This window comes from Esox lucius, chromosome 1, assembly GCF_011004845.1.
Source record: "Esox lucius isolate fEsoLuc1 chromosome 1, fEsoLuc1.pri, whole genome shotgun sequence".
NCBI lineage: Eukaryota > Metazoa > Chordata > Actinopteri > Esociformes > Esocidae > Esox > Esox lucius.
This window is the reverse complement of record NC_047569.1, coordinates 7,022,532-7,044,448: the sequence shown is the minus strand read 5'-3', so window position 1 is coordinate 7,044,448 and position 21,917 is coordinate 7,022,532. Positions and strand designations below refer to the sequence as shown.

At 47.8% G+C, this 21,917-nt stretch overlaps 23 non-coding genes across 23 annotated transcripts; 6 read left to right on the top strand and 17 right to left on the bottom strand.

Annotated features, from left to right (window-relative positions):
- Positions 1-3,885: 3,885 nt before the first annotated feature.
- On the bottom strand, positions 3,886-3,957 carry trnae-uuc. The gene has a single exon. It is a non-coding gene; the product is annotated as a tRNA-Glu (tRNA).
- Positions 3,958-4,742: 785 nt separating this feature from the next.
- On the top strand, positions 4,743-4,829 carry trnay-gua. The gene is given in 2 exon segments: positions 4,743-4,779; positions 4,794-4,829. It is a non-coding gene; the product is annotated as a tRNA-Tyr (tRNA).
- A 94-nt stretch (positions 4,830-4,923) lies between these two features.
- trnae-cuc lies at positions 4,924-4,995 on the bottom strand. Its single transcript has one exon. It is a non-coding gene; the product is annotated as a tRNA-Glu (tRNA).
- Positions 4,996-5,245: 250 nt separating this feature from the next.
- On the bottom strand, positions 5,246-5,317 carry trnae-uuc. Its single transcript has one exon. It is a non-coding gene; the product is annotated as a tRNA-Glu (tRNA).
- A 781-nt stretch (positions 5,318-6,098) lies between these two features.
- On the top strand, positions 6,099-6,185 carry trnay-gua. Its single transcript is given in 2 exon segments — positions 6,099-6,135; positions 6,150-6,185. It is a non-coding gene; the product is annotated as a tRNA-Tyr (tRNA).
- A 93-nt stretch (positions 6,186-6,278) lies between these two features.
- Positions 6,279-6,350, bottom strand: trnae-cuc. Its single transcript has one exon. It is a non-coding gene; the product is annotated as a tRNA-Glu (tRNA).
- A 250-nt stretch (positions 6,351-6,600) lies between these two features.
- On the bottom strand, positions 6,601-6,672 carry trnae-uuc. Its single transcript has one exon. It is a non-coding gene; the product is annotated as a tRNA-Glu (tRNA).
- A 783-nt stretch (positions 6,673-7,455) lies between these two features.
- On the top strand, positions 7,456-7,542 carry trnay-gua. Its single transcript is given in 2 exon segments — positions 7,456-7,492; positions 7,507-7,542. It is a non-coding gene; the product is annotated as a tRNA-Tyr (tRNA).
- A 94-nt stretch (positions 7,543-7,636) lies between these two features.
- trnae-cuc lies at positions 7,637-7,708 on the bottom strand. The gene has a single exon. It is a non-coding gene; the product is annotated as a tRNA-Glu (tRNA).
- A 700-nt stretch (positions 7,709-8,408) lies between these two features.
- On the bottom strand, positions 8,409-8,480 carry trnae-uuc. The gene has a single exon. It is a non-coding gene; the product is annotated as a tRNA-Glu (tRNA).
- Positions 8,481-9,262: 782 nt separating this feature from the next.
- trnay-gua lies at positions 9,263-9,349 on the top strand. Its single transcript is given in 2 exon segments — positions 9,263-9,299; positions 9,314-9,349. It is a non-coding gene; the product is annotated as a tRNA-Tyr (tRNA).
- A 94-nt stretch (positions 9,350-9,443) lies between these two features.
- trnae-cuc lies at positions 9,444-9,515 on the bottom strand. The gene has a single exon. It is a non-coding gene; the product is annotated as a tRNA-Glu (tRNA).
- Positions 9,516-10,215: 700 nt separating this feature from the next.
- On the bottom strand, positions 10,216-10,287 carry trnae-uuc. Its single transcript has one exon. It is a non-coding gene; the product is annotated as a tRNA-Glu (tRNA).
- Positions 10,288-11,072: 785 nt separating this feature from the next.
- Positions 11,073-11,159, top strand: trnay-gua. Its single transcript is given in 2 exon segments — positions 11,073-11,109; positions 11,124-11,159. It is a non-coding gene; the product is annotated as a tRNA-Tyr (tRNA).
- A 94-nt stretch (positions 11,160-11,253) lies between these two features.
- Positions 11,254-11,325, bottom strand: trnae-cuc. The gene has a single exon. It is a non-coding gene; the product is annotated as a tRNA-Glu (tRNA).
- A 784-nt stretch (positions 11,326-12,109) lies between these two features.
- On the bottom strand, positions 12,110-12,181 carry trnae-uuc. Its single transcript has one exon. It is a non-coding gene; the product is annotated as a tRNA-Glu (tRNA).
- Positions 12,182-13,172: 991 nt separating this feature from the next.
- Positions 13,173-13,244, bottom strand: trnae-uuc. Its single transcript has one exon. It is a non-coding gene; the product is annotated as a tRNA-Glu (tRNA).
- Positions 13,245-14,236: 992 nt separating this feature from the next.
- On the bottom strand, positions 14,237-14,308 carry trnae-uuc. The gene has a single exon. It is a non-coding gene; the product is annotated as a tRNA-Glu (tRNA).
- A 2,057-nt stretch (positions 14,309-16,365) lies between these two features.
- On the bottom strand, positions 16,366-16,437 carry trnae-uuc. The gene has a single exon. It is a non-coding gene; the product is annotated as a tRNA-Glu (tRNA).
- A 2,645-nt stretch (positions 16,438-19,082) lies between these two features.
- Positions 19,083-19,169, top strand: trnay-gua. Its single transcript is given in 2 exon segments — positions 19,083-19,119; positions 19,134-19,169. It is a non-coding gene; the product is annotated as a tRNA-Tyr (tRNA).
- A 94-nt stretch (positions 19,170-19,263) lies between these two features.
- On the bottom strand, positions 19,264-19,335 carry trnae-cuc. The gene has a single exon. It is a non-coding gene; the product is annotated as a tRNA-Glu (tRNA).
- Positions 19,336-19,585: 250 nt separating this feature from the next.
- On the bottom strand, positions 19,586-19,657 carry trnae-uuc. Its single transcript has one exon. It is a non-coding gene; the product is annotated as a tRNA-Glu (tRNA).
- Positions 19,658-21,714: 2,057 nt separating this feature from the next.
- On the bottom strand, positions 21,715-21,786 carry trnae-uuc. The gene has a single exon. It is a non-coding gene; the product is annotated as a tRNA-Glu (tRNA).
- Positions 21,787-21,917: the final 131 nt, after the last annotated feature.

Sequence of the window (21,917 nt, the reverse complement as noted above, 5' to 3'; positions counted from 1 at the left end):
TGTCACTGTAACGGTTAAACAAACCAAGTGCAAAATATGAATGAATGTAAATATACTGCATGATAAAAATGCAGTATGATTTGACCAATTAGAACATTTCATAAAATTCTGTTCTGGAAATCCACGCTTTTGCTGGGTTTAGGATTATCCAGGTTTTGTAGATCTAAGGCATCCCAATCCTAGTAAAAAGTTCTGAGAAATGCATACTGAAGGATTGATCCAGATCAAAACCAAGATTGGATTACGTGATCTAATGCGGTTACAGAATCCCGTTTATTTCATTTGATCAAAGCATTTTCAAGATTTGATCCAATCCCGATAGCCAAAATTGGCTCACATTATGTCAGAACAACTGGACCCAGGGACTGCTTTGGTGAAGCCTACATTGTGGTACCTCCAGAGTCAACACAGGAGCTTGTGATGCTGTTGTCATGTGGTTATGCAACTGCGGGGCTGATGGGGATGTGCCTCCGTGGAGGATCTTGTGCTTTGTATGTCCGCGGCCCTGGGGTCCATCCCCGGCGTTTCCTTTCACAATGTTCTCGAAAAACTCTATGTTTTGGCATTATGGCCAGGGGGTAAAGAGTAGTTTTGGTAAACCTAAGATCACGGGTTCAATCCATGTCTATGTGTGTGTGATGTGAAAGCGGCACATTGCAGTTATCGTACTGCCCCGAGAAGGAGAGGTGCCTTCGATAGCTCAGTTGGTAGAGCGGAGGACTGTAGGTTGAAATAGCAGGGATCCTTAGGTTGCTGGTTCAACTATGGCTTTTTTCTGTTTTGTGAGACGATGATTCCACATTACTGCGTATCGGTCACGAGGGACGATCCTACATGAAGGGACGGCTTCGGCAGGAGCCGCGCAAAAGGCCCAGGAAAATACTTGCCTCCCGTACATGCTGTACCCCCTGTACGCTTTTTGCGTTCCATAAATAGGTCGAAATGGCGAGCCCCCAGGGCCCGAGATATGTATTTTTTTCTAAAATGGGCAGAAACCCGCGCTACCGGAATATTCCACCAGGGGGCAGGCGACCATATCAGCCTCCTGCCGGATTGCTGGGCAAATGTACGCCAACCTGCGCAGTGCAAAGCATTGTAATACATTGCAATTGTACGCCCAATGGGATTACCCATAATACACCTCGGTACATACTCCCCCGGTCCAAATTTGTATTTTACTGGGAAAATGTACATGCAATACTTATCAATTGTACGCCCAATGGAACTTCCCATAATACACATCGGTACATTATCCCCCGGTCCAAATTTGTAATTTACTGGGCAAATATACGTGCAATACTTCCCAATTGTACGCCCAATGGGATAAGCCATACACTTCTGTCCAAACTCCCCCGAGTACTAATTTGGACATTTACACTACAATCACTGCTAGACAGGATGTTCTCAGTACAGGTGTACATCCAGATATAGTGAAAAAAATAACCGGTTACATTGTATGACAACTGTCCATATCCAGTGTATTACATTGCCGGCGGCAGTGTAATACATTGCAAATGTACACCCAATGGAATATTCCATAATACACTTCACTCCTTCTCCCCCAGTCCCCAGACAATTACTGGGCAAATGTACATGCAATACTTCCCAATTGTACACCCAATGGAACTACCCATTATATACATCGGTACATACTCCCCCAGTCCAAATTTTGACATTTACTGGGCAAATGTACTTATAATACTTCCCAATTGTACGCCCAATGGACTTAACAATAATACACTTCACTCCATACTCCCCCTGTCCAAATTTTGACATTTACTGGGCAAATGTACTTATAATACTTCCCAATTTTACATCAATTGGGATTACCCATAATACACTTAACTCCATACTCCCCCAATCCAAATTTGGACATATACTGGACAAATGTCCATATAACAAGTCTCAGGTAGGCTGACTCCTGTACATTTGCAACGTTTACACTACAATCACTGTACATTTGCAATGTATATGAATGGGTAGGAAATACTGCTCATTTGTACATGTGAAGGAGACATCTTAAAGACATGGGAGTGTGATTTTACAAGCATATATCAAGAGGCACTTTTAATAGACTTCATTATGAAGCATTTCCAGCCTTTTCTACATTGTACAATTGGGTAGTATTTCCTACCCATTCATTTACATTGCAAATGGCACAAGTCAGATAGCCTGGCTCATGTACATTTGCAATGTACAGAGGGGGACCCCTAACAGGTATGAGGTATGTTCTCCCCTTTCATAAACATTGCTTGTGGACGGTGTACTCTTGGTGAGGAATTTCTTGGACAGTACACATGCTGTGTAATACATTGCCACTGGCAATGTAATATACAGGTACTGGACGTAGACTAGGCCCGAAACACATCCTGTGTAGTAGTGATTTATGTGTTTTTGACATATTGCGGCCCGTAGGTCGCTCATAGACACACCGTTTTCGATGTGCTCCATCGGGGGATTGGGGACATGAATCATCTACACAGTTATGATTCATCTCCCCAATCTAGGTGCAGTTTTTCATTCTGCAATTGTACACTTTGTAAAATTGTTTCACTTTGTGAAAGCGGCACATTGCAGTGATCGTACTGTCCCGAGGAGGAGAGGTGCCTTTGATAGCTCAATTGGTAGAGCGGAGGACTGTAGGGGAAACGGCAGGGATCCTTAGGTCGCTGGCATCATCTTTTATGTTTGGCAAAGAATGCTTCCAGTCTCTTTTCTGAACTCCTGTGGCAAGAACTACTGGCTCAACGCATTAGGCTTTATAGAGTAGTTTTGGTAGACCTAAGATCACGGGTTCAATCCATGTCTCTGTGTGTGTGACGTGAAAGCGGCACATTGCAGTGATCGTACTGTCCCGAAGAGGAGAGGTGCCTTCGATAGCTCAGTTGGTAGAGCGGAGGACTGTAGGGGAAACGGCAGGGATCCTTAGGTCGCTGGCTCAGCTCATCTTTATGTTTGGCAAAGAATTCTTCCAGTCTCTTTCTGAACTCCTGTTGCTAGAACTACTCGGCTCAACGCCATTAGTCTTTTTTATAGAGTCGTTTTTGCTAGACCTAAGATCACGGGTTAACTCCAATGCTCTGTGTTGTGGAGTGAAAGCGGCACATTGCAGTGATCATACTGTCACCGAGGAGGGAGGTGCCTTCGATAAGGCTCAGTTGGTACGGAGCGGAGGACTTGTAGGGGAAACGGCAGGGATCCTTAGGTCGCTGGCATCATCTTTTATGTTTGGCAAAGAATGCTTCCAGTCTCTTTTCTGAACTCCTGTGGCAAGAACTACTGGCTCAACGCATTAGGCTTTATAGAGTCGTTTTGGTAGACCTAAGATCACGGGTTCATTCCAGGTCTCTGTGTGTGTGTGACGTGAAAGCGGCACATTGCAGTGATCGTACTGTCCCGAAGAGGAGAGGTGCCTTCGATAGCTCAGTTGGTAGAGCGGAGGACTGTAGGGGAAACGGCAGGGATCCTTAGGTCGGTGGCATCATCTTTTATGTTTGGCAAAGAATGCTTCCAGTCTCTTTTCTGAACTCCTGTGGCAAGAACTACTGGCTCAACGCATTAGGCTTTATAGAGTAGTTTTGGTAGACCTAAGATCACGGGTTCAATCCATGTCTCTGTGTTTGTGACGTGAAAGCGGCACATTGCAGTGATCGTACTGTCCCGAAGAGGAGAGGTGCCTTGGATAGCTGGGTACACGGCAAATTCTCCCTTGGGATTTTCTTACTTGAACAAATTAGGCTTTATATTTCCACTCTTCGCAAAGTCGATTGAAGTTTCATGAAGTGGAGAGGAACATGGTGTGGTGGCCAACGATAAATGTAAGATTGAGCACACTTTCTCTGAATTTGCCAAAGGCAGTCCTCGACTTTAACCAAAAGGCATGCTTTCCCTGACCGGGAATCGAACCCGGGCCACGGCGGTGAAAGTGCCAAATCCTAACCACTAGACCACCAGGGAGAAGGGCACCACTTGCATCCCATCGCACAGCTCAGTTCTATCCATATATTTGATCATCTGCTTTTCCACAATGCCCTCAATCTCAGCTGGTTATGTCTCTATTCAACCCCTCGGCCTTCAGAATCACCTCAGAGCAAGTAACTTTGATTGGCTCACATTTTGTCAGAACAACTGGACCCAGGGACTGCTTTGGTGAAGCCTGCTTTGTGGTACCTCCAGAGTCAACATAGGAGCTTGTGATGCTCTTGTCATGTGGTTGTCCATCAAAGGGGCTGATGGGGATGTGCCTCCGTCACTTCATCTAAGAAGTGACTTATAGGCATCATCTTTTATGTTTGGCAAAGAATGCTTCCAGTCTCTTTTCTGAACTCCTGTGGCAAGAACTACTGGCTCAACGCATTAGGCTTTATAGAGTAGTTTTGGTAAACCTAAGATCACGGGTTCAATCCATGTCTCTGTGTGTGTGTGACGTGAAAGCGGCACATTGCAGTGATCGTACTGTCCCGAAGAGGAGAGGTGCCTTCGATAGCTCAGTTGGTAGAGCGGAGGACTGTAGGGGAAACGGCAGGGATCCTTAGGTCGCTGGCATCATCTTTTATGTTTGGCAAAGAATGCTTCCAGTCTCTTTTCTGAACTCCTGTGGCAAGAACTACTGGCTCAACGCATTAGGCTTTATAGAGTAGTTTTGGTAGACCTAAGATCACGGGTTCATTCCAGGTCTCTGTGTGTGTGTGACGTGAAAGCGGCACATTGCAGTGATCGTACTGTCCCGAAGAGGAGAGGTGCCTTCGATAGCTCAGTTGGTAGAGCGGAGGACTGTAGGGGAAACGGCAGGGATCCTTAGGTCGCTGGTTCAACTCCGGCTCGAAGGATCGGCATTTTTTTTCTGTTTTGTGAGACGATGATTCCACACTACTGCATAGCGGTTACGAGGGACGATCCCGGGTTATCACAAAAAGGCTACAGTTCCCTGACCGGGAATCGAACCCGGGCCGCGGCGGTGAGAGCGCCGAATCCTAACCACTAGACCACCAGGGACAGAGGGTGTGCAGTATGGTTGTAGAGCACAGGCGTTGCATATATGAGGTCCTGGGTACACGGCAAATTCTCCCTTGGGATTTTCTTACTTGAACAAATTAGGCTTTATATTTCCACTCTTCGCAAAGTCGATTGAAGTTTCATGAAGTGGAGAGGAACATGGTGTGGTGGCCAACGATAAATGTAAGATTGAGCACACTTTCTCTGAATTTGCCAAAGGCAGTCCTCGACTTTAACCAAAAGGCATGCTTTCCCTGACCGGGAATCGAACCCGGGCCGCGGCGGTGAAAGCGCCAAATCCTAACCACTAGACCACCAGGGAGAAGGGCACCACGTGCATCCCATCGCACAGCTCAGTTCTATCCATATATTTGATCATCTGCTTTTCCACAATGCCCTCAATCTCAGCTGGTTATTTCTCTATTCAACCCCTCGGCCTTCAGAATCACCTCAGAGCAAGTAACTTTGATTGGCTCACATTTTGTCAGAACAACTGGAGCCAGGGACTGCTTTGGTGAAGCCTGCTTTGTGGTACCTCCAGAGTCAACATAGGAGCTTGTGATGCTCTTGTCATGTGGTTGTCCATCAAAGGGGCTGATGGGGATGTGCCTCCGTCACTTCATCTAAGAAGTGACTTATAGGCATCATCTTTTATGTTTGGCAAAGAATGCTTCCAGTCTCTTTTCTGAACTCCTGTGGCAAGAACTACTGGCTCAACGCATTAGGCTTTATAGAGTAGTTTTGGTAAACCTAAGATCACGGGTTCAATCCATGTCTCTGTGTGTGTGACGTGAAAGCGGCACATTGCAGTGATCGTACTGTCCCGAAGAGGAGAGGTGCCTTCGATAGCTCAGTTGGTAGAGCGGAGGACTGTAGGGGAAACGGCAGGGATCCTTAGGTCGGTGGCATCATCTTTTATGTTTGGCAAAGAATGCTTCCAGTCTCTTTTCTGAACTCCTGTGGCAAGAACTACTGGCTCAACGCATTAGGCTTTATAGAGTAGTTTTGGTAGACCTAAGATCACGGGTTCATTCCATGTCTCTGTGTGTGTGACGTGAAAGCGGCACATTGCAGTGATCGTACTGTCCCGAAGAGGAGAGGTGCCTTCGATAGCTCAGTTGGTAGAGCGGAGGACTGTAGGGGAAACGGCAGGGATCCTTAGGTCGCTGGTTCAACTCCGGCTCGAAGGATCGTCTTTTTTTTCTGTTTTGTGAGACGATGATTCCACACTACTGCATATCGGTTACGAGGGACGATCCCGGGTTATCACAAAAAGGCTACAGTTCCCTGACCGGGAATCGAACCCGGGCCGCGGCGGTGAGAGCGCCGAATCCTAACCACTAGACCACCAGGGACAGAGGGTGTGCAGTATGGTTGTAGAGCACAGGCGTTGCATATATGAGGTCCTGGGTACACGGCAAATTCTCCCTTGGGATTTTCTTACTTGAACAAATTAGGCTTTATATTTCCACTCTTCGCAAAGTCGATTGAAGTTTCATGAAGTGGAGAGGAACATGGTGTGGTGGCCAACGATAAATGTAAGATTGAGCACACTTTCTCTGAATTTGCCAAAGGCAGTCCTCGACTTTAACCAAAAGGCACGCTTTCCCTGACCGGGAATCGAACCCGGGCCGCGGCGGTGAAAGCGCCAAATCCTAACCACTAGACCACCAGGGAGGAGGGCACCTCTTGCATCCCATCGCACAGCTCAGTTCTATCCATATATTTGATCATCTGCTTTTCCACAATGCCCTCAATCTCAGCTGGTTATGTCTCTATTCAACCCCTCGGCCTTCAGAATCACCTCAGAGCAAGTAACTTTGATTGGCTCACATTTTGTCAGAACAACTGGAGCCAGGGACTGCTTTGGTGAAGCCTGCTTTGTGGTACCTCCAGAGTCAACATAGGAGCTTGTGATGCTCTTGTCATGTGGTTGTCCATCAAAGGGGCTGATGGGGATGTGCCTCCGTCACTTCATCTAAGAAGTGACTTATAGGCATCATCTTTTATGTTTGGCAAAGAATGCTTCCAGTCTCTTTTCTGAACTCCTGTGGCAAGAACTACTGGCTCAACGCATTAGGCTTTATAGAGTAGTTTTGGTAAACCTAAGATCACGGGTTCAATCCATGTCTCTGTGTGTGTGACGTGAAAGCGGCACATTGCAGTGATCGTACTGTCCCGAAGAGGAGAGGTGCCTTCGATAGCTCAGTTGGTAGAGCGGAGGACTGTAGGGGAAACGGCAGGGATCCTTAGGTCGGTGGCATCATCTTTTATGTTTGGCAAAGAATGCTTCCAGTCTCTTTTCTGAACTCCTGTGGCAAGAACTACTGGCTCAACGCATTAGGCTTTATAGAGTAGTTTTGGTAGACCTAAGATCACGGGTTCATTCCAGGTCTCTGTGTGTGTGTGACGTGAAAGCGGCACATTGCAGTGATCGTACTGTCCCGAAGAGGAGAGGTGCCTTCGATAGCTCAGTTGGTAGAGCGGAGGACTGTAGGGGAAACGGCAGGGATCCTTAGGTCGCTGGTTCAACTCCGGCTCGAAGGATCTGCATTTTTTTTCTGTTTTGTGAGACGATGATTCCACACTACTGCATAGCGGTTACGAGGGACGATCCCGGGTTATCACAAAAAGGCTACAGTTCCCTGACCGGGAATCGAACCCGGGCCGCGGAGGTGAGAGCGCCGAATCCTAACCACTAGACCACCAGGGACAGAGGGTGTGCAGTATGGTTGTAGAGCACAGGTGTTGCATATATGAGGTCCTGGGTACACGGCAAATTCTCCCTTGGGATTTTCTTACTTGAACAAATTAGGCTTTATATTTCCACTCTTCGCAAAGTCGATTGAAGTTTCATGAAGTGGAGAGGAACATGGTGTGGTGTGTGTGACGTGAAAGCGGCACATTGCAGTGATCGTACTGTCCCGAAGAGGAGAGGTGCCTTCGATAGCTCAGTTGGTAGAGCGGAGGACTGTAGGGGAAACGGCAGGGATCCTTAGGTCGCTGGCATCATCTTTTATGTTTGGCAAAGAATGCTTCCAGTCTCTTTTCTGAACTCCTGTGGCAAGAACTACTGGCTCAACGCATTAGCCTTCATAGAGTAGTTTTGGTAGACCTAAGATCACGGGTTCAATCCATGTCTCTGTGTGTGTGACGTGAAAGCGGCACATTGCAGTGATCGTACTGTCCCGAAGAGGAGAGGTGCCTTGGATAGCTGGGTACACGGCAAATTCTCCCTTGGGATTTTCTTACTTGAACAAATTAGGCTTTATATTTCCACTCTTCGCAAAGTCGATTGAAGTTTCATGAAGTGGAGAGGAACATGGTGTGGTGGCCAACGATAAATGTAAGATTGAGCACACTTTCTCTGAATTTGCCAAAGGCAGTCCTCGACTTTAACCAAAAGGCACGCTTTCCCTGACCGGGAATCGAACCCGGGCCGCGGCGGTGAAAGCGCCAAATCCTAACCACTAGACCACCAGGGAGAAGGGCACCACGTGCATCCCATCGCACAGCTCAGTTCTATCCATATATTTGATCATCTGCTTTTCCACAATGCCCTCAATCTCAGCTGGTTATTTCTCTATTCAACCCCTCGGCCTTCAGAATCACCTCAGAGCAAGTAACTTTGATTGGCTCACATTTTGTCAGAACAACTGGACCCAGGGACTGCTTTGGTGAAGCCTGCTTTGTGGTACCTCCAGAGTCAACATAGGAGCTTGTGATGCTCTTGTCATGTGGTTGTCCATCAAAGGGGCTGATGGGGATGTGCCTCCGTCACTTCATCTAAGTGACTTATAGGCATCATCTTTTATGTTTGGCAAAGAATGCTTCCAGTCTCTTTTCTGAACTCCTGTGGCAAGAACTACTGGCTCAACGCATTAGGCTTTATAGAGTAGTTTTGGTAGACCTAAGATCACGGGTTCATTCCAGGTCTCTGTGTGTGTGTGACGTGAAAGCGGCACATTGCAGTGATCGTACTGTCCCGAAGAGGAGAGGTGCCTTCGATAGCTCAGTTGGTAGAGCGGAGGACTGTAGGGGAAACGGCAGGGATCCTTAGGTCGGTGGCATCATCTTTTATGTTTGGCAAAGAATGCTTCCAGTCTCTTTTCTGAACTCCTGTGGCAAGAACTACTGGCTCAACGCATTAGGCTTTATAGAGTAGTTTTGGTAGACCTAAGATCACGGGTTCATTCCAGGTCTCTGTGTGTGTGTGACGTGAAAGCGGCACATTGCAGTGATCGTACTGTCCCGAAGAGGAGAGGTGCCTTCGATAGCTCAGTTGGTAGAGCGGAGGACTGTAGGGGAAACGGCAGGGATCCTTAGGTCGCTGGTTCAACTCCGGCTCGAAGGATCTGCATTTTTTTTCTGTTTTGTGAGACGATGATTCCACACTACTGCATAGCGGTTACGAGGGACGATCCCGGGTTATCACAAAAAGGCTACAGTTCCCTGACCGGGAATCGAACCCGGGCCGCGGAGGTGAGAGCGCCGAATCCTAACCACTAGACCACCAGGGACAGAGGGTGTGCAGTATGGTTGTAGAGCACAGGCGTTGCATATATGAGGTCCTGGGTACACGGCAAATTCTCCCTTGGGATTTTCTTACTTGAACAAATTAGGCTTTATATTTCCACTCTTCGCAAAGTCGATTGAAGTTTCATGAAGTGGAGAGGAACATGGTGTGGTGTGTGCGACGTGAAAGCGGCACATTGCAGTGATCGTACTGTCCCGAAGAGGAGAGGTGCCTTCGATAGCTCAGTTGGTAGAGCGGAGGACTGTAGGGGAAACGGCAGGGATCCTTAGGTCGCTGGCATCATCTTTTATGTTTGGCAAAGAATGCTTCCAGTCTCTTTTCTGAACTCCTGTGGCAAGAACTACTGGCTCAACGCATTAGGCTTTATAGAGTAGTTTTGGTAGACCTAAGATCACGGGTTCAATCCATGTCTCTGTGTGTGTGACGTGAAAGCGGCACATTGCAGTGATCGTACTGTCCCGAAGAGGAGAGGTGCCTTGGATAGCTGGGTACACGGCAAATTCTCCCTTGGGATTTTCTTACTTGAACAAATTAGGCTTTATATTTCCACTCTTCGCAAAGTCGATTGAAGTTTCATGAAGTGGAGAGGAACATGGTGTGGTGGCCAACGATAAATGTAAGATTGAGCACACTTTCTCTGAATTTGCCAAAGGCAGTCCTCGACTTTAACCAAAAGGCACGCTTTCCCTGACCGGGAATCGAACCCGGGCCGCGGCGGTGAAAGCGCCAAATCCTAACCACTAGACCACCAGGGAGAAGGGCACCACGTGCATCCCATCGCACAGCTCAGTTCTATCCATATATTTGATCATCTGCTTTTCCACAATGCCCTCAATCTCAGCTGGTTATTTCTCTATTCAACCCCTCGGCCTTCAGAATCACCTCAGAGCAAGTAACTTTGATTGGCTCACATTTTGTCAGAACAACTGGACCCAGGGACTGCTTTGGTGAAGCCTGCTTTGTGGTACCTCCAGAGTCAACATAGGAGCTTGTGATGCTCTTGTCATGTGGTTGTCCATCAAAGGGGCTGATGGGGATGTGCCTCCGTCACTTCATCTAAGAAGTGACTTATAGGCATCATCTTTTATGTTTGGCAAAGAATGCTTCCAGTCTCTTTTCTGAACTCCTGTGGCAAGAACTACTGGCTCAACGCATTAGGCTTTATAGAGTAGTTTTGGTAGACCTAAGATCCCGGGTTCGATTCCATGTCTCTGTGTGTGTGTGACGTGAAAGCGGCACATTGCAGTGATCGTACTGTCCCGAAGAGGAGAGGTGCCTTCGATAGCTCAGTTGGTAGAGCGGAGGACTGTAGGGGAAACGGCAGGGATCCTTAGGTCGGCTGGCATCATCTTTTATGTTTGGCAAAGAATGCTTCCAGTCTCTTTTCTGAACTCCTGTGGCAAGAACTACTGGCTCAACGCATTAGGCTTTATAGAGTAGTTTTGGTAGACCTAAGATCACGGGTTCATTCCAGGTCTCTGTGTGTGTGACGTGAAAGCGGCACATTGCAGTGATCGTACTGTCCCGAAGAGGAGAGGTGCCTTCGATAGCTCAGTTGGTAGAGCGGAGGACTGTAGGGGAAACGGCAGGGATCCTTAGGTCGCTGGTTCAACTCCGGCTCGAAGGATCTGCATTTTTTTTCTGTTTTGTGAGACGATGATTCCACACTACTGCATAGCGGTTACGAGGGACGATCCCGGGTTATCACAAAAAGGCTACAGTTCCCTGACCGGGAATCGAACCCGGGCCGCGGAGGTGAGAGCGCCGAATCCTAACCACTAGACCACCAGGGACAGAGGGTGTGCAGTATGGTTGTAGAGCACAGGCGTTGCATATATGAGGTCCTGGGTACACGGCAAATTCTCCCTTGGGATTTTCTTACTTGAACAAATTAGGCTTTATATTTCCACTCTTCGCAAAGTCGATTGAAGTTTCATGAAGTGGAGAGGAACATGGTGTGGTGTGTGTGACGTGAAAGCGGCACATTGCAGTGATCGTACTGTCCCGAAGAGGAGAGGTGCCTTCGATAGCTCAGTTGGTAGAGCGGAGGACTGTAGGGGAAACGGCAGGGATCCTTAGGTCGGTGGCATCATCTTTTATGTTTGGCAAAGAATGCTTCCAGTCTCTTTTCTGAACTCCTGTGGCAAGAACTACTGGCTCAACGCATTAGGCTTTATAGAGTAGTTTTGGTAGACCTAAGATCACGGGTTCAATCCATGTCTCTGTGTGTGACGTGAAAGCGGCACATTGCAGTGATCGTACTGTCCCGAGAAGGAGAGGTGCCTTCGATAGCTCGGTACACGGCAAATTCTCCCTTGGATTTCTTACTTGAAGAAATCTGTTTTAGATTTCCAACTCTTTTCGCGGGAGTCGATTCAAAGGTACATGACCGGAAGGAACATGGCGTGGTGGCCCGATAAATGTAAAGATTGTGCACATTTTAGAATTTGCAAAAGGCTGTCCGCAATTTCCCTTGGGATTTCCTGAACAAATGAAACCCCCCGATAAAATGTAAGATTGAGCACACTTTCTCCTGATTTGCCAAAGGCAGTCCTCGACTTTAACCAAAAGGGCAGCTTTCCTGACCGTGAATCGAACCCGGGCCGCGGCGGTGAAAGCGCCAAATCCTAACCACTAGACCACCAGGGAGAAGGGCACCACGTGCATCCCATCGCACAGCTCAGTTCTATCCATATATTTGATCATCTGCTTTTCCACAATGCCCTCAATCTCAGCTGGTTATTTCTCTATTCAACCCCTCGGCCTTCAGAATCACCTCAGAGCAAGTAACTTTGATTGGCTCACATTTTGTCAGAACAACTGGACCAGGGACTGCTTTGGTGAAGCCTGCTTTGTGGTACCTCCAGAGTCAACATAGGAGCTTGTGATGCTCTTGTCATGTGGTTGTCCATCAAAGGGGCTGATGGGGATGTGCCTCCGTCACTTCATCTAAGAAGTGACTTATAGGCATCATCTTTTATGTTTGGCAAAGAATGCTTCCAGTCTCTTTTCTGAACTCCTGTGGCAAGAACTACTGGCTCAACGCATTAGGCTTTATAGAGTCGTTTTGGTAGACCTAAGATCACGGGTTCATTCCAGGTCTCTGTGTGTGTGTGACGTGAAAGCGGCACATTGCAGTGATCGTACTGTCCCGAAGAGGAGAGGTGCCTTCGATAGCTCAGTTGGTAGAGCGGAGGACTGTAGGGAAAACGGCAGGGATCCTTAGGTCGCTGGCATCATCTTTTATGTTTGGCAAAGAATGCTTCCAGTCTCTTTTCTGAACTCCTGTGGCAAGAACTACTGGCTCAACGCATTAGGCTTCATAGAGTAGTTTTGGTAGACCTAAGATCACGGGTTCAATCCATGTCTCTGTGTGTGTGACGTGAAAGCGGCACATTGCAGTGATCGTACTGTCCCGAAGAGGAGAGGTGCCTTGGATAGCTGGGTACACGGCAAATTCTCCCTTGGGATTTTCTTACTTGAACAAATTAGGCTTTATATTTCCACTCTTCGCAAAGTCGATTGAAGTTTCATGAACTGGAGAGGAACATGGTGTGGTGGCCAACGATAAATGTAAGATTGAGCACACTTTCTCTGAATTTGCCAAAGGCAGTCCTCGACTTTAACCAAAAGGCATGCTTTCCCTGACCGGGAATCGAACCCGGGCCGCGGCGGTGAAAGCGCCAAATCCTAACCACTAGACCACCAGGGAGAAGGGCACCACTTGCATCCCATCGCACAGCTCAGTTCTATCCATATATTTGATCATCTGCTTTTCCACAATGCCCTCAATCTCAGCTGGTTATGTCTCTATTCAACCCCTCGGCCTTCAGAATCACCTCAGAGCAAGTAACTTTGATTGGCTCACATTTTGTCAGAACAACTGGACCCAGGGACTGCTTTGGTGAAGCCTGCTTTGTGGTACCTCCAGAGTCAACATAGGAGCTTGTGATGCTCTTGTCATGTGGTTGTCCATCAAAGGGGCTGATGGGGATGTGCCTCCGTCACTTCATCTAAGAAGTGACTTATAGGCATCATCTTTTATGTTTGGCAAAGAATGCTTCCAGTCTCTTTTCTGAACTCCTGTGGCAAGAACTACTGGCTCAACGCATTAGGCTTTATAGAGTCGTTTTGGTAGACCTAAGATCACGGGTTCATTCCAGGTCTCTGTGTGTGTGTGACGTGAAAGCGGCACATTGCAGTGATCGTACTGTCCCGAAGAGGAGAGGTGCCTTCGATAGCTCAGTTGGTAGAGCGGAGGACTGTAGGGGAAACGGCAGGGATCCTTAGGTCGCTGGCATCATCTTTTATGTTTGGCAAAGAATGCTTCCAGTCTCTTTTCTGAACTCCTGTGGCAAGAACTACTGGCTCAACGCATTAGCCTTCATAGAGTAGTTTTGGTAGACCTAAGATCACGGGTTCAATCCATGTCTCTGTGTGTGTGACGTGAAAGCGGCACATTGCAGTGATCGTACTGTCCCGAAGAGGAGAGGTGCCTTGGATAGCTGGGTACACGGCAAATTCTCCCTTGGGATTTTCTTACTTGAACAAATTAGGCTTTATATTTCCACTCTTCGCAAAGTCGATTGAAGTTTCATGAACTGGAGAGGAACATGGTGTGGTGGCCAACGATAAATGTAAGATTGAGCACACTTTCTCTGAATTTGCCAAAGGCAGTCCTCGACTTTAACCAAAAGGCATGCTTTCCCTGACCGGGAATCGAACCCGGGCCGCGGCGGTGAAAGCGCCAAATCCTAACCACTAGACCACCAGGGAGAAGGGCACCACTTGCATCCCATCGCACAGCTCAGTTCTATCCATATATTTGATCATCTGCTTTTCCACAATGCCCTCAATCTCAGCTGGTTATGTCTCTATTCAACCCCTCGGCCTTCAGAATCACCTCAGAGCAAGTAACTTTGATTGGCTCACATTTTGTCAGAACAACTGGACCCAGGGACTGCTTTGGTGAAGCCTGCTTTGTGGTACCTCCAGAGTCAACATAGGAGCTTGTGATGCTCTTGTCATGTGGTTGTCCATCAAAGGGGCTGATGGGGATGTGCCTCCGTCACTTCATCTAAGAAGTGACTTATAGGCATCATCTTTTATGTTTGGCAAAGAATGCTTCCAGTCTCTTTTCTGAACTCCTGTGGCAAGAACTACTGGCTCAACGCATTAGGCTTTATAGAGTAGTTTTGGTAGACCTAAGATCACGGGTTCATTCCAGGTCTCTGTGTGTGTGTGACGTGAAAGCGGCACATTGCAGTGATCGTACTGTCCCGAAGAGGAGAGGTGCCTTCGATAGCTCAGTTGGTAGAGCGGAGGACTGTAGGGGAAACGGCAGGGATCCTTAGGTCGGCTGGCATCATCTTTTATGTTTGGCAAAGAATGCTTCCAGTCTCTTTTCTGAACTCCTGTGGCAAGAACTACTGGCTCAACGCATTAGGCTTTATAGAGTAGTTTTGGTAGACCTAAGATCACGGGTTCAATCCATGTCTCTGTGTGTGTGACGTGAAAGCGGCACATTGCAGTGATCGTACTGTCCCGAAGAGGAGAGGTGCCTTGGATAGCTGGGTACACGGCAAATTCTCCCTTGGGATTTTCTTACTTGAACAAATTAGGCTTTATATTTCCACTCTTCGCAAAGTCGATTGAAGTTTCATGAACTGGAGAGGAACATGGTGTGGTGGCCAACGATAAATGTAAGATTGAGCACACTTTCTCTGAATTTGCCAAAGGCAGTCCTCGACTTTAACCAAAAGGCATGCTTTCCCTGACCGGGAATCGAACCCGGGCCGCGGCGGTAAAAGCGCCAAATCCTAACCACTAGACCACCAGGGAGAAGGGCACCACGTGCATCCCATCGCACAGCTCAGTTCTATCCATATATTTGATCATCTGCTTTTCCACAATGCCCTCAATCTCAGCTGGTTATTTCTCTATTCAACCCCTCGGCCTTCAGAATCACCTCAGAGCAAGTAACTTTGATTGGCTCACATTTTGTCAGAACAACTGGACCCAGGGACTGCTTTGGTGAAGCCTGCTTTGTGGTACCTCCAGAGTCAACATAGGAGCTTGTGATGCTCTTGTCATGTGGTTGTCCATCAAAGGGGCTGATGGGGATGTGCCTCCGTCACTTCATCTAAGAAGTGACTTATAGGCATCATCTTTTATGTTTGGCAAAGAATGCTTCCAGTCTCTTTTCTGAACTCCTGTGGCAAGAACTACTGGCTCAACGCATTAGGCTTTATAGAGTCGTTTTGGTAGACCTAAGATCACGGGTTCAATCCATGTCTCTGTGTGTGTGTGACGTGAAAGCGGCACATTGCAGTGATCGTACTGTCCCGAGGAGGAGAGGTGCCTTCGATAGCTCAGTTGGTAGAGCGGAGGACTGTAGGGGAAACGGCAGGGATCCTTAGGTCGGTGGCATCATCTTTTATGTTTGGCAAAGAATGCTTCCAGTCTCTTTTCTGAACTCCTGTGGCAAGAACTACTGGCTCAACGCATTAGGCTTTATAGAGTAGTTTTGGTAGACCTAAGATCACGGGTTCAATCCATGTCTCTGTGTGTGTGACGTGAAAGCGGCACATTGCAGTGATCGTACTGTCCCGAAGAGGAGAGGTGCCTTGGATAGATGGGTACACGGCAAATTCTCCCTTGGGATTTTCTTACTTGAACAAATTAGGCTTTATATTTCCACTCTTCGCAAAGTCGATTGAAGTTTCATGAACTGGAGAGGAACATGGTGTGGTGGCCAACGATAAATGTAAGATTGAGCACACTTTCTCTGAATTTGCCAAAGGCAGTCCTCGACTTTAACCAAAAGGCACGCTTTCCCTGACCGGGAATCGAACCCGGGCCGCGGCGGTGAAAGCGCCAAATCCTAACCACTAGACCACCAGGGAGAAGGGCACCACGTGCATCCCATCGCACAGCTCAGTTCTATCCATATATTTGATCATCTGCTTTTCCACAATGCCCTCAATCTCAGCTGGTTATGTCTCTATTCAACCCCTCGGCCTTCAGAATCACCTCAGAGCAAGTAACTTTGATTGGCTCACATTTTGTCAGAACAACTGGACCCAGGGACTGCTTTGGTGAAGCCTGCTTTGTGGTACCTCCAGAGTCAACATAGGAGCTTGTGATGCTCTTGTCATGTGGTTGTCCATCAAAGGGGCTGATGGGGATGTGCCTCCGTCACTTCATCTAAGAAGTGACTTATAGGCATCATCTTTTATGTTTGGCAAAGAATGCTTCCAGTCTCTTTTCTGAACTCCTGTGGCAAGAACTACTGGCTCAACGCATTAGGCTTTATAGAGTAGTTTTGGTAGACCTAAGATCACGGGTTCATTCCAGGTCTCTGTGTGTGTGTGACGTGAAAGCGGCACATTGCAGTGATCGTACTGTCCCGAAGAGGAGAGGTGCCTTCGATAGCTCAGTTGGTAGAGCGGAGGACTGTAGGGGAAACGGCAGGGATCCTTAGGTCGGTGGCATCATCTTTTATGTTTGGCAAAGAATGCTTCCAGTCTCTTTTCTGAACTCCTGTGGCAAGAACTACTGGCTCAACGCATTAGGCTTTATAGAGTAGTTTTGGTAGACCTAAGATCACGGGTTCAATCCATGTCTCTGTGTGTGTGACGTGAAAGCGGCACATTGCAGTGATCGTACTGTCCCGAAGAGGAGAGGTGCCTTGGATAGCTGGGTACACGGCAAATTCTCCCTTGGGATTTTCTTACTTGAACAAATTAGGCTTTATATTTCCACTCTTCGCAAAGTCGATTGAAGTTTCATGAAGTGGAGAGGAACATGGTGTGGTGGCCAACGATAAATGTAAGATTGAGCACACTTTCTCTGAATTTGCCAAAGGCAGTCCTCGACTTTAACCAAAAGGCATGCTTTCCCTGACCGGGAATCGAACCCGGGCCGCGGCGGTAAAAGCGCCAAATCCTAACCACTAGACCACCAGGGAGAAGGGCACCACTTGCATCCCATCGCACAGCTCAGTTCTATCCATATATTTGATCATCTGCTTTTCCACAATGCCCTCAATCTCAGCTGGTTATTTCTCTATTCAACCCCTCGGCCTTCAGAATCACCTCAGAGCAAGTAACTTTGATTGGCTCACATTTTGTCAGAACAACTGGACCCAGGGACTGCTTTGGTGAAGCCTGCTTTGTGGTACCTCCAGAGTCAACATAGGAGCTTGTGATGCTCTTGTCATGTGGTTGTCCATCAAAGGGGCTGATGGGGATGTGCCTCCGTCACTTCATCTAAGAAGTGACTTATAGGCATCATCTTTTATGTTTGGCAAAGAATGCTTCCAGTCTCTTTTCTGAACTCCTGTGGCAAGAACTACTGGCTCAACGCATTAGGCTTTATAGAGTAGTTTTGGTAAACCTAAGATCACGGGTTCAATCCATGTCTCTGTGTGTGTGTGACGTGAAAGCGGCACATTGCAGTGATCGTACTGTCCCGAGGAGGAGAGGTGCCTTCGATAGCTCAGTTGGTAGAGCGGAGGACTGTAGGGGAAACGGCAGGGATCCTTAGGTCGCTGGCATCATCTTTTATGTTTGGCAAAGAATGCTTCCAGTCTCTTTTCTGAACTCCTGTGGCAAGAACTACTGGCTCAACGCATTAGGCTTTATAGAGTAGTTTTGGTAGACCTAAGATCACGGGTTCAATCCATGTCTCTGTGTGTGTGACGTGAAAGCGGCACATTGCAGTGATCGTACTGTCCCGAGGAGGAGAGGTGCCTTCGATAGCTCAGTTGGTAGAGCGGAGGACTGTAGGGAAAACGGCAGGGATCCTTAGGTCGCTGGCATCATCTTTTATGTTTGGCAAAGAATGCTTCCAGTCTCTTTTCTGAACTCCTGTGGCAAGAACTACTGGCTCAACGCATTAGGCTTTATAGAGTAGTTTTGGTAGACCTAAGATCACGGGTTCATTCCAGGTCTCTGTGTGTGTGTGACGTGAAAGCGGCACATTGCAGTGATCGTACTGTCCCGAAGAGGAGAGGTGCCTTCGATAGCTCAGTTGGTAGAGCGGAGGACTGTAGGGGAAACGGCAGGGATCCTTAGGTCGCTGGCATCATCTTTTATGTTTGGCAAAGAATGCTTCCAGTCTCTTTTCTGAACTCCTGTGGCAAGAACTACTGGCTCAACGCATTAGGCTTTATAGAGTAGTTTTGGTAGACCTAAGATCACGGGTTCAATCCATGTCTCTGTGTGTGTGTGACGTGAAAGCGGCACATTGCAGTGATCGTACTGTCCCGAGGAGGAGAGGTGCCTTCGATAGCTCAGTTGGTAGAGCGGAGGACTGTAGGGAAAACGGCAGGGATCCTTAGGTCGCTGGCATCATCTTTTATGTTTGGCAAAGAATGCTTCCAGTCTCTTTTCTGAACTCCTGTGGCAAGAACTACTGGCTCAACGCATTAGGCTTTATAGAGTAGTTTTGGTAGACCTAAGATCACGGGTTCATTCCAGGTCTCTGTGTGTGTGTGACGTGAAAGCGGCACATTGCAGTGATCGTACTGTCCCGAAGAGGAGAGGTGCCTTCGATAGCTCAGTTGGTAGAGCGGAGGACTGTAGGGGAAACGGCAGGGATCCTTAGGTCGCTGGTTCAACTCCGGCTCGAAGGATCGGCATTTTTTTTCTGTTTTGTGAGACGATGATTCCACACTACTGCATAGCGGTTACGAGGGACGATCCCGGGTTATCACAAAAAGGCTACAGTTCCCTGACCGGGAATCGAACCCGGGCCGCGGCGGTGAGAGCGCCGAATCCTAACCACTAGACCACCAGGGACAGAGGGTGTGCAGTATGGTTGTAGAGCACAGGCGTTGCATATATGAGGTCCTGGGTACACGGCAAATTCTCCCTTGGGATTTTCTTACTTGAACAAATTAGGCTTTATATTTCCACTCTTCGCAAAGTCGATTGAAGTTTCATGAAGTGGAGAGGAACATGGTGTGGTGGCCAACGATAAATGTAAGATTGAGCACACTTTCTCTGAATTTGCCAAAGGCAGTCCTCGACTTTAACCAAAAGGCATGCTTTCCCTGACCGGGAATCGAACCCGGGCCGCGGCGGTGAAAGCGCCAAATCCTAACCACTAGACCACCAGGGAGAAGGGCACCACTTGCATCCCATCGCACAGCTCAGTTCTATCCATATATTTGATCATCTGCTTTTCCACAATGCCCTCAATCTCAGCTGGTTATGTCTCTATTCAACCCCTCGGCCTTCAGAATCACCTCAGAGCAAGTAACTTTGATTGGCTCACATTTTGTCAGAACAACTGGATCCCAGGGACTGCTTTGGTGAAGCCTGCTTTGTGGTACCTCCAGAGTCAACATAGGAGCTTGTGATGCTCTTGTCATGTGGTTGTCCATCAAAGGGGCTGATGGGGATGTGCCTCCGTCACTTCATCTAAGAAGTGACTTATAGGCATCATCTTTTATGTTTGGCAAAGAATGCTTCCAGTCTCTTTTCTGAACTCCTGTGGCAAGAACTACTGGCTCAACGCATTAGGCTTTATAGAGTCGTTTTGGTAGACCTAAGATCACGGGTTCATTCCAGGTCTCTGTGTGTGTGTGACGTGAAAGCGGCACATTGCAGTGATCGTACTGTCCCGAAGAGGAGAGGTGCCTTCGATAGCTCAGTTGGTAGAGCGGAGGACTGTAGGGGAAACGGCAGGGATCCTTAGGTCGGTGGCATCATCTTTTATGTTTGGCAAAGAATGCTTCCAGTCTCTTTTCTGAACTCCTGTGGCAAGAACTACTGGCTCAACGCATTAGGCTTTATAGAGTAGTTTTGGTAGACCTAAGATCACGGGTTCAATCCATGTCTCTGTGTGTGTGACGTGAAAGCGGCACATTGCAGTGATCGTACTGTCCCGAAGAGGAGAGGTGCCTTGGATAGCTGGGTACACGGCAAATTCTCCCTTGGGATTTTCTTACTTGAACAAATTAGGCTTTATATTTCCACTCTTCGCAAAGTCGATTGAAGTTTCATGAAGTGGAGAGGAACATGGTGTGGTGGCCAACGATAAATGTAAGATTGAGCACACTTTCTCTGAATTTGCCAAAGGCAGTCCTCGACTTTAACCAAAAGGCATGCTTTCCCTGACCGGGAATCGAACCCGGGCCGCGGCGGTAAAAGCGCCAAATCCTAACCACTAGACCACCAGGGAGAAGGGCACCACGTGCATCCCATCGCACAGCTCAGTTCTATCCATATATTTGATCATCTGCTTTTCCACAATGCCCTCAATCTCAGCTGGTTATTTCTCTATTCAACCCCTCGGCCTTCAGAATCACCTCAGAGCAAGTAACTTTGATTGGCTCACATTTTGTCAGAACAACTGGAGCCAGGGACTGCTTTGGTGAAGCCTGCTTTGTGGTACCTCCAGAGTCAACATAGGAGCTTGTGATGCTCTTGTCATGTGGTTGTCCATCAAAGGGGCTGATGGGGATGTGCCTCCGTCACTTCATCTAAGAAGTGACTTATAGGCATCATCTTTTATGTTTGGCAAAGAATGCTTCCAGTCTCTTTTCTGAACTCCTGTGGCAAGAACTACTGGCTCAACGCATTAGGCTTTATAGAGTCGTTTTGGTAGACCTAAGATCACGGGTTCATTCCAGGTCTCTGTGTGTGTGTGACGTGAAAGCGGCACATTGCAGTGATCGTACTGTCCCGAAGAGGAGAGGTGCCTTCGATAGCTCAGTTGGTAGAGCGGAGGACTGTAGGGGAAACGGCAGGGATCCTTAGGTCGCTGGCATCATCTTTTATGTTTGGCAAAGAATGCTTCCAGTCTCTTTTCTGAACTCCTGTGGCAAGAACTACTGGCTCAACGCATTAGGCTTTATAGAGTAGTTTTGGTAAACCTAAGATCACGGGTTCAATCCATGTCTCTGTGTGTGTGACGTGAAAGCGGCACATTGCAGTGATCGTACTGTCCCGAAGAGGAGAGGTGCCTTGGATAGATGGGTACACGGCAAATTCTCCCTTGGGATTTTCTTACTTGAACAAATTAGGCTTTATATTTCCACTCTTCGCAAAGTCGATTGAAGTTTCATGAACTGGAGAGGAACATGGTGTGGTGGCCAACGATAAATGTAAGATTGAGCACACTTTCTCTGAATTTGCCAAAGGCAGTCCTCGACTTTAACCAAAAGGCATGCTTTCCCTGACCGGGAATCGAACCCGGGCCGCGGCGGTGAAAGCGCCAAATCCTAACCACTAGACCACCAGGGAGAAGGGCACCACGTGCATCCCATCGCACAGCTCAGTTCTATCCATATATTTGATCATCTGCTTTTCCACAATGCCCTCAATCTCAGCTGGTTATGTCTCTATTCAACCCCTCGGCCTTCAGAATCACCTCA